Here is a 9,778-nt window from a genome sequence, read left to right as displayed (position 1 = left end):
TGAGCTCCCTTCCCCCCTGCACTGCCCTCATTTCTCTTCAAAACCTGCCTCTGTTTTTCCTGTTTGTTATTCATGGCCACAGCTGCCTTCTCCAGAGAGGGAGCACAGAGTGGCTGAAAACCCGCTCCCGCTGGTACTGTGGTCACTGCTCCGCTTGCAGCCTTGCTTCTCGCCCATTTTGTGCCATTGAAATGAAATCCCTTTGCCAGCCAGCCTTTCTTTTCTGACATGCAAGTCGGGGAGCAATGTGCCTCCCCATGAAAACTTCTGGGTGGTGTTGCTGCCTCTTCTTCTTTATGTAAATGCTATCAAATCTGCTTTGGAAATTTTAACCCTAGTAGGGGAACACTGATCTTACAGCCAACAGTGAGTAATTAGGTCTTGAATATGTTTTTTTCCAAGCTCAAATTTCAATTGATTGGCAAGCCAGTGATTCTTTTGCTGAAGAACACCCTGTCTCTGTTCTGCTGAAAAGTGTTTTCATTGATCCAGATAGCTCTGGGAAAGGCTGCATAAAATTCAGCACTTTGTGCAGAGACAATAGTAAATATTTTATTCTGTTTTGTTTTTGGTTTTTTGCTCAGCTTGTTTTTCAGTCTTCCCAAATTTTGCTCTGAGATCTGAATTCGAAGGGGCCAGACATACTACAAGGATGTCTCCCTGTCTCCTGCGAGGTTAGGATGGGATTTATGGAGAAAGAAGTTACCATGGATAGAGGATAATGAATTACACTGCTCACAGACTTGGCCCACAGGCAGTGCCGAGAACCTCAACATGGGCTCTTTGTAGGTTGAGCTTGCACTTCTGACCTCTGCAGATTACGAATTTGCACTGGGTTAACTCAGACAGCCTGTACGTAGTCATGTATCATTTGTTACTAAATTCGAGGTTTTTTTTCTTTGAGACTAGAAGTACCCTGAATGGGAAGCAGGGCCCAAACAGTTCATCTGCACAACCTGCGGGTTTAAGTTGGTAATTGCAAATCTCTACTCCCCATCAATATTCATAATGCTTCCCTCTCTTTTCCTTTGGTAAGGGAAGACCACATGAGGTCTGGACGAGGCACCAAGAGGAGAGAACAAACTGCAAGAAGGACAGGAAAAAAGGGAGAAAGAGGAAGCCTGTGTGGGAGGACCTGACAGAAAGGAGACAAGGAATATTCCTTTATCAGCAGTGGTTGCTGCAGGGATGGCAGGCAGGCATCACACTGGAAGGAAGAGCATTTGTGAGACACCTGGGAAAATCTTTGCAGAGCAGCCAAGTGCCTGGGGAGACCAAGGCACTTTGGGTTGGAAGAGTGACCATTGGGATGGGGAGTGTAAACGTAAAATGATGGAGACAAGCCCCAAGTCCTTACTCGCTGTTTTGCCACAATGCCAGAATCAGCAGGATCCCAGTAAAATTGCCATGCAGAAAATATAACTAAGAGGAAGTTCACTTCCTCGTATATAAACTGCAGAAGGCACTGCCGTAAGATGCTGTGGAGACTGAAAGCGTTAACTGGTACAGGAAAAGATTAAATGAACTCACTGAGGGCACAGCCATCAGAGGCTGCAGAACACAACAGTCCAGGTACAACAGCTAACTTGGGAAATCCCTGCGCAGCCCTGAGTTTTAGTTTGATCCATATAACAGCTCACATGCTCCTCTCTAAGGGCTTGTCTACAGCCTGTGATGGAAATAGAGATGTCTGAGCTTAACTTGGCCAGCGTAACTTGGCTCACCCCGCATCACCGACGGGAAATACTATTTTAGCAGTGCTATGTCAGTGAAGCATCACACCTAGCAAACCTGACCCCAGCCAGGGCACTGCTGGGCACTGCTCCATCGCACAGCACATTTAGGAGCCCACTGTTGACTCTTCAAAATCAATAAGCCTCAGACAATTTGAAAATTTTTCAAAAATAGTGGGTAGGCTCCAAATATTAGTTAGCCACTTGTCATGTTTTGTTTTGTTTTTCTTGCTTAGTCAAAGTACCTCTAATAACTAGTGGCAGAGTCACTGCACCAGGGTCTGAACTCTGTCTCCTGCCAGACCTTTGGGCTCTGTTCTCACTTCTGCTGCACACAAAGTACTCAGGGGCTTTATCCAGAGTAAATACATAGGGAAGAGGGAGGGGGTACAGATCTGCTGATGGGTCAGGCAGGTTCCTGCACGGTAGTAAACCAATTTTCCCCAGTTCTGTGAGAACTGTGGCAAGTTGCCTTGGGCCTGATTTTATTTGTTTGTTTTTCCTATCTCTGGTGGGGAAAGGCTGTGCAAAGTAATTTTTTTGGACTATTTTAATGAAACTTTGATAAGGAATAGCTTTGTATGTGATTTTTATTTTCTCTCTGTTTTCTCTGTACACCTGACTCCTGCCCTTGTTGGCTGGAAACGCTTTTCTGTGAAAGCAGCACGAGGGATGTACTCAGTGCTTGCCCAATTTTTTGTGTAAAGAGGATTGCAAAAATGCTTCTCAATAATAGCATTCAAAGTACAGATGACGAAAGAGAGATTATCCCGCTTCTGCTGCAGGGCCTCACAGTGAGGAACAGCACGGCTGCTACAAAACTCAAGGACCATGTGCGTACAGCTTAACCCTACCGCCAATTTTTCAGTACAGAAACTGAACCAAACCCGTGCTTGACTTGGTGATTAGCCAGCATAACCGCTGTGGTCCTCCTACCCTGGCCTTCACCTGCCTCTGTCCCGCACTCATCCCTGTGCTGAGACAGAGGGATGCAGCGTGCCAGCCCGGACAGTGCCAAAATACACACGGTGAGTGGGTGGCTGGAGGCTGACTCAGGTAGCTGGGGCCTGCCCAAAATGATGCATGCCCCCTCCTCGCAGGGACAGAGGTCCCTGCAGGAGCGTCACCAGCTCTGCATCTCCTTCTGCTCCTCAAGGAACGGACCCCTTGAGGGAGGTCTTTGTGCTGGTGACCGCCCACCTGCAGAGCTCATTGAACGGTGTAATACCTGCAAATGATTCTGGGTCCTTCCCTGCAGCAGGTGCTGTGAGGAGCGGAGACGATCCCAGACTGAAGCAGCCAGGACAGCATGGGGCTGTCCTAAGACGGAAAGGGGACACGGAGAGGTGACACGATTCACCTTCAGCCATACAGTGGGTTAGAAGCACCTCAAGGACAAGAATCCAAGTTTCCTGCCTCTCAGCCTAGCGCATTACCTACTTGATCATGCTGTAACTGAATACCTCTAATGACATCCAGGGACAGCAGTGCCTGCACAGCATGATGCCTGCCTCAAAGAGCTGGAGCAAGCTTTGTTGTGAGATTGACGCACTTTGTGAGATGCTCCTGCTGAATGCCTTTGTGTCAAGGAGGGGTTTTGCACCTTCCCAAGATTTCCCAGCTGGGTCAGCCATGAAGTCTTCAGGATGTTCCCTGCGGTGAGTGAGGAAAGTAGCCAGGGGACTGCTGTCTGGGAGATGCTACAACACTAGGTCCAGAAGGCTCTGCCACCAAGCATCCTGCTCCCCTGAGTGTTGTGAGATTGCCACCACAAAGTTCAGTGAAGCTTTACTCCCTGGGGATCCTCTTGGTGAGACCTGGAGAGGTTAATCCTTGGTGGCTCCACTGGGATATTGAAGTTCTCATTGCATCCCCAGGGCACCACTCAGAGTAGTTGTTTTCTAGCCTGGAAAAGGCTGCTATTCAGTGAAATTAAAAGCAGTACCATAGAAAGACCTTTGGAAGCTGGAATATCCCCACCTGAGCCTCCCTCAGCCACCTCTACCCCTTCTCCTGCTCCTCTGCCCACAGCTTCTTGCCCAGGGTGGGCAGGTAGCAGCAGGACTCAGCTATTTCGGCTGCTATTCAGTGTTCCTCTGAGAAGAATGTCTGCAGCAGTTTCCCCGTTCTCCCTTTCTCATTTGAGGAGCAGTTTTAATCATACACGGTAGATGCAGGTTGTTTTTGGGAAATGGACTGGCTCGTTCCCTACTGTGGTGGTGTAGGGACTCTCTTATTTCCAGGAGTTGTAGCTGCCAAAAGGAAGCTCCTACACACAAAAAGACAGACATGGGGGCAAAAATGCAACTCTCTTGGGCCAGCAACCACAATTTCCAACCCTCCAAATATAGAATCATAGAATATGACCCATGATATAAAATAAAGGCAGAAGCCTCCTGAGACCTGAGGTAAGGAGGCGGCGTTTGGGTTGGCTTTGATTCGAGGGGTACACAACTGCTACCAGCCAAGCTGTGGGGCACGTTGGCCTGCCTCCCACTCTCAGATCCCGTAGACAGATGAAGAGAGGTGGAAAGCAGTGAGGCAGAGAGGGGCAGACAGCTTTATAGTAAGGCTGCCCGGGCTGCTAGAGCCCCGCAGAGCCTCCCAGGGCTGCTGACACATCAGCTCCAGCAGGGCTAGCTCCAGCCAAGGCAATGGGACTATTTGCAGAGCTCAGGCCTGCAGAAGGAAAACGGCAAAGGCAGGAGCTAACCCAGCAGCCTGCAGAGGCTCTCGCCTTCCTCTCCTGATCCGAAGCTGCCTCCGTGTGGAGGGCCCCGGCCTCGCAGCGCCCGGCTGCCTCCACGCCGGCCCGGGGCACTCGGAGGTGCTCTCGCCTGCCTTCGCTTCGTGCAGCCCACAGTTCTGAAAGCAAGCGGGGGGGAGATCAAATTTATACCCACCGGTGGCTTTTTGCAGGAAATAATAAAAGAGCTTGTGACTGAAGTTTCTGAGGTTTCAGTGAGTGGTAACAGTCAGAGAGCAGAATTTCCTGCTCTTGTTTCTACTGGGTGGTTTTCAAGCAAACGCTTAAATGTTTGCTGCAGTTTAGGATTCATTTTATTTTTATCTTGCCTTATTTTTCCACCTTTTCCATGTTAATGGTAAAATTACATTTTAGCTTACTACCTAAGGGAGAAAGCTGAAGAATAGGAAATTCAGCTCAGGGTCCTCCTATTGAGAAGAGAATTAAGCCTGCCTCCCAGTCAGGCTGCTGAAACGCATGCTGATGAAAGCCTCTGTAAACCATAATCCCCCCTCCAGCCCTCCCAAATAAAATAATAATAACAAACAAATAAAAAACAGTGGAAACAGTGGGAGCTCTTATAACTATTCTCCCAGGAAAATTTGAGCTCCTGTAGGGCTTTCCTCTGACTCATGGGGTTTGAAGAGATGCTGTAGCTTGGCTCCGCTCCCACACTGCCACTTGGTGTTTCACAGTCCAAAGAAAAAGAATAAAACTAATCTTAAAAGCACCCTTTTGTTTGTAAAACGACCTCTTTCCAAAGTAACGAATTAATGAAGCAGCATTGGCTCAGCTCTGACAAAAGCCTGGAAGAGCAGCTCGGAAAGCTGTGCCTGTTTGTCTTGGTAAAGCACTCAGATGGCTGTCTAACAATGATATTTCAGCTGCCAGCACAGATAACGTTGTCATTACTCACCAAAGCACACAAAAAGATGTTTTTCATGTTGCTGTTTTTTTTTTTTTTTTTTTTTTTCCCTGGGTATACAACAGAGGGGAGTAGTAATGCTGGGCAAAAAAGGGGACAAACACAGTCAGGGAGGGCAGAGATGCTGCCTGGTCCTGAGATGCCATGAGCATTAGGGACCCCCAGGCACCATGGGCTACACTGTGAAACGAGTCAGCCCCAGGGGATGTCTGCTCTGTGTCAGCATTTCATAGCCAGGCAGCGGGCAGCGGTGGCAGAGCTGCACGCAGTGTGGCTGAGTCCTAAAACAGAATTTGGGACAGGCACCTCTTTAGGACAAGGCCCTTTTGCTGTTCCACAATACGGAGAAAACGGCCTGGCTGTGGCCTCTCGCCTCTTGCTGCTGTGCAAAATGATAATGAGCGCTCACTGTAATTTTGGCTTCCTCCTCTGGATGAGATTTTGACACCTTGCAATTCCTCCAAGGTACGTTTTTTTCTTGACTAAGCCCAGAGCAGGATTTCTAAAGGGCACTCATTGATGTCCCTCCCCTTGATTTCCAGTAGCCTTTTTCTCATTGCTCTACAGCAGTTTTCACTAGGCTGGCCCGTGACATTTCGTAGGGCAGTCTAGTCCTCAGGCCTGGCTTGCAGTCCCAGCACAACCCCTAAAACCCTGCGTGACCTTCCTGACCTCCCCTCCCTTTGCTCTCTTCTGCCTCTGGAAATGAAAGAGAGAGAAGGATGCTCCAGCCCCTCTCCCCAGAACAGGCCAGAGAGAGCCTGTAGGGCCTTACTGCTGGAAGCTGACGTTAAAGTCCTAAAAAAAAAAGCCCCAAGCTGGGCTCAGTTTGTCTGGTCTCAGCTGTAGGTGGAGCATTGTAATGTCCCAAGTTAGCAAAGATGCGTGCAGGAGCACATGCAAACTCTGCCAGGCTGCAAGCCACCAGGCAGAAGTCCACGCTCTGCATTGAGCCAAAGTAATGGAAAGTATAAGAAATAGTGTGGTTTCATGTGACTGTGGCTGTGACATTTGGATTCAAATCAATGCACAAGTTCAGAGGGCGCCAAGCAGTTTAAAATGAGACTAATCTCAGAGACAGAACAAAGATGTTTTATATAACTTCATACAAAGTCAGAGGAAGAAGGAAGGTCGGAGAGCTGCCCGGTTTCACAGATGGCACCTCAGTCCACATAACATTTATCCATAAATCATTGCAAATATAAGAAGAGCTATAAAGGGACTGAGGCAAAACAAGTCATGCCTCTCAAACCCCTGGAGAAGGAGCACGAAATGAAATCGTCTAGCCTAAAAGAGTCCCTTAGAGAAAAACAGATGACAGTGGCGGGGCTTAGCTAGCAGTCAACAAGTACCGGAGAACTTGGGATCAGTCAGGTCAAAGGCTATGGATAAGCCCTGCAACGTTAAACTGATGACAGGGCATGGGGTTTAACCATGACAGGGTTATGAAAGACTTAATCAGGTTGCTGTCATTTGAATAACCAACTTTAAATCCTGAATGACCAGGGTCCACCTGGTGTTGATGGGGAAGGAATTACGTAAGTGTGACTAAGAAAAGCACACGCCAGATGTTAAAAAGCTGGGGCTGAGAGGCAGAGCTGTAGCATGAAGCTATGCAGGATGCCAGGGAGAAGTGGACCTAATAGTTTCCTACATCAGGCCTTTTGGGCTCCCTCTATGTCTCCTTCTACTCCTTGAATTACAGCTTGAGAGAGAGAAAATGGGAGTCTCTGGCAGTTAAGACCACAGAAAAACAAACTAGACCCTCTGCCTTCTCAGTGAAAAGGAGACAATTCAAGGAAGTCTGACCTGATAGCAATGATGGTGGGAAAGGAAATGTCAGAAACGCCTGTTCCAGCACCATGTCTGTGCCACAAGAAAATGGTGAGAAAAGTCTCATCACCCCAAAGCTCTGGAGAACAGGAACAAAGGTCTCACCTCTGGGGCAAAAGAAAAGCAAAATCCCACCTCTCCAGACTCTGCTCCTGGCCACGGGCTGGTGGGTCCCAGAGCCCATCTTTCACAGAGCACTTGCCTATGGGCTCCGAGAGCTGCCTACATCCTCGCTGCCAGCAATCCTCACCTATAGCTAGTGCTATGAACAATGTCTGCGCGCAGAGGCAGTTGAGCTGGTGCTCACACTCCCTGCAGGCTTTAGAGTCAAGGCTGCAGATAACCGATAAAGCTCCAAGTGTTTCAGGAGCAGGCATCTAATGGTGGTGCATGGAGAAGAAAACAGCGTTCAGCTTTAGCATACCTTGCCAGCCTGTGCATCACTGATGTTGCTACACTGCCAGTTTGAAGCCCTGCCTCGTCTTGTGGCTCAGAGAGAGATATCTGCAGACCACATGAGCCTAATGGTTTCCAGAGGTGGCCTGTTGGGAATTAATTGCATTTGCTCTGAAGGCTGTCTCTCATCTGGCAGTGCCTTTACACCTGTGCAGGCACCCACTTTGCAGGGCAAGGGCAGACCTGCCCTATCAGTCCTGCTGGGAGAGGGCTGGGGGCTGGAAACCTGCTGTCCCCTGACAGTGCAACCCTGCAGAAAGGATTTCATTGCTCAGGGCTGTCACAAGCCCTGCTCCTACTTTGCTTCAATGTCACAGTGTGTCCATTGCAACAGCTTGTCAAATTAAAGTGTACAAAGCCTAGTGTCAAAGACTCTTATCATCTGTGTTTGCCTACCTTCCGAGTGTTAACACCTACTCTGCTTTTTCTCAGTGCATCAGCATGTCTAAGAACTAAAGCCCTTCTACACTGGTTGCTTGTCTGCCCGTATCCTGAGGTATCTGAATATTTTGGTGTCTGTCCCCAGTGGAATACCACACAAATAATTGCTTTGCTTGGCATCCCTGCAGTTATCCTCAGCAAAGAGGCCAGGACCAAATAGGTGTAATTGTCCTTTTATTTGTATCAGGATAATCCCTTCATGTCAAGCCTTCCAGCCATATCCACCTTTCAAAAACACAGAGGTCAAACCACTTCTACAACATTTCCCTTTTCTCTCTTATCTCCCCATTGCCTTATACCTAATATGTATATTGTTGTTCCTGCAGGGCAGGAAATATCTTGAAATTGCATATCTACACAGCAACTAGCACAATGTAGTTTAATAGTCCCTACTATACAGAAATCTAATACATATAATTTCCCCTAACCCAAAACCAATGAATGAAGGGATCAGGCTAGAGATGCTATCAGTTTCTTTGGTCCACTCTTTTCCTAAAACAATTTCATGATTTATTGCAACATCCTATCCTATATAGGATGCAGATATTCTTGTGCATGAGACCAAGACCATGTTTCACTTTCCTCCCACCTATAACAGTCCCTGAGGATCCGCAGACCACACCAGGAGGCAGCAATAACAAGAGATGTCTTGGGGGAGAAAAGCACTTCTCACTGGTTTCAAATGAGATTTCATGGTAAAAGAGCAAAACTGCTAGAAGTCTTTTTTCTTGTAAAACACTTGAGTGTGGCTAGCTAGATACAAAGTTTTGTATATAACTGAGAACTGAAATATTTTGTTAACATTTTCTGCTCACTCCTCTTTTTCCCAACTGCTCTCTCCAGGTGCCATCTCTTCATGCCACTTTCAGACAGATTTTACACCAAGGCTGAGATCTCAGAGATGTGAACTTTCCTGCAGTGTCAGGACTTGAGCACAGTGAGGAGAGGGAAGAGCTGTCCCTGCCCTCTGAGGGAAAGGCTGCAGTGTGAAAACATCCCTTATTAACACACCAGAGCATTCACTTAGGACAGAAACTTTATGAATTTCCCTACAGCACAAAGAGTACCCATCAGAGCTCAGCCCACACATTTTTGATTGCAGCTGATCTCTGAAAAGTGGGAACTCCCTGAGGTGATATGCGGTCACTCCCCTTGGGCTGTAGCAGGTGTGGAGGCTGTGTATCCTGGATGCTGAACGTCTCCTTCCCCGGCCTTCACGTTAGTCTGGTGTGTGAGAACGTGCCTTAGCCCACACAGAGATGTTGGGGATAAAGCGCATTCCTGTTTTTTTACCACTGACTGGATGTGGGATGTTGGGTACATCACATCTCTGAGGCTCATGTTGGCACTTATGACCTTCTCCTGCCTTAGTCCCTTAGCTGGGATCCATCTCGCATGACTATACACATTTAATAGCTGAGCATCTACCCTCAGCTAGTCCATGAGGCTTCACCTAAAGGGAAATGAAAGACACGCTCATCTCCAGAGAGATCTTATGGATGAGGACACAATGAATCACTTCCTAGAGGCACTGCTCTTCCATACTGACTGTAGAAAAAGCCAAGGTGGGTAGTTTGGAGTCTGTTCTGCAGACCTAAAGTTTGGTCAGATGACTGCCACATTTGGAGCACAAGGCCTGCCTCT

At 47.9% G+C, this 9,778-nt stretch overlaps 1 long non-coding RNA gene across 1 annotated transcript; it reads right to left on the bottom strand.

Annotated features, from left to right (window-relative positions):
- Nucleotides 1-4,255: 4,255 nt before the first annotated feature.
- Nucleotides 4,256-9,463, bottom strand: LOC310897424. Its single transcript, XR_014582328.1, has 2 exons — nt 7,662-9,463; nt 4,256-4,598 (listed from the first exon to the last, which is right to left on the bottom strand). It is a non-coding gene; the product is annotated as an uncharacterized lncRNA (long non-coding RNA).
- Between the last annotated feature and the right edge of the window lie 315 nt (nt 9,464-9,778).

The sequence above is a fragment of the Anser anser genome, assembly GCF_964211835.1.
Source record: "Anser anser genome assembly, chromosome: 3".
Lineage (NCBI taxonomy): Eukaryota > Metazoa > Chordata > Aves > Anseriformes > Anatidae > Anser > Anser anser.
The sequence above is the reverse complement of the archived record's forward strand: the minus strand, read 5'-3'. Positions and strand labels throughout refer to the sequence as shown.